At 66.2% G+C, this 308-nt stretch overlaps 1 protein-coding gene across 1 annotated transcript in view; it reads right to left on the bottom strand.

Moving 5' to 3' along the window:
* SLIT2 (slit guidance ligand 2) overlaps positions 1 to 308 on the bottom strand; it is a 629,104-nt gene that overhangs the window by 7,991 nt on the left and 620,805 nt on the right. The gene's annotated exons all lie outside the window — the stretch shown is intronic.

Genomic DNA, 308 nt, shown 5'->3' with positions numbered 1-308 from the left:
GGGCTGGACTCGGGGTGGGCAGTGGTGACAGTGGCACTGAAAAGGAACTATGGGGGGGCTGCAGGCACCCCAAATTTTGCCATAGTTCCCCCTCCCAGTGCTGCCACCACACGCCCCAAGCCCAGCTCCCACTGAGAAGAGCCCGGTGCAGCTCCAGCTCCAGCCGGCCCACCCTACCCTGGACAGATCTGTGGGCACACCCTCCCCCCCGTGCCCTTCTGGGGTGCAAGCAGCAGTGGGAGTTGCCCCCCCATCCCACCCCCCACACCTCCCGGATGAGCCACTCATGGCTCTGTCCTGTGCCCCAC

Source organism: Gavialis gangeticus, unplaced genomic scaffold (genome assembly GCF_001723915.1).
Source record: "Gavialis gangeticus isolate Ggan-Ray unplaced genomic scaffold, GavGan_comp1, whole genome shotgun sequence".
Lineage (NCBI taxonomy): Eukaryota > Metazoa > Chordata > Crocodylia > Gavialidae > Gavialis > Gavialis gangeticus.
The sequence above is the reverse complement of the archived record's forward strand: the minus strand, read 5'-3'. Positions and strand labels throughout refer to the sequence as shown.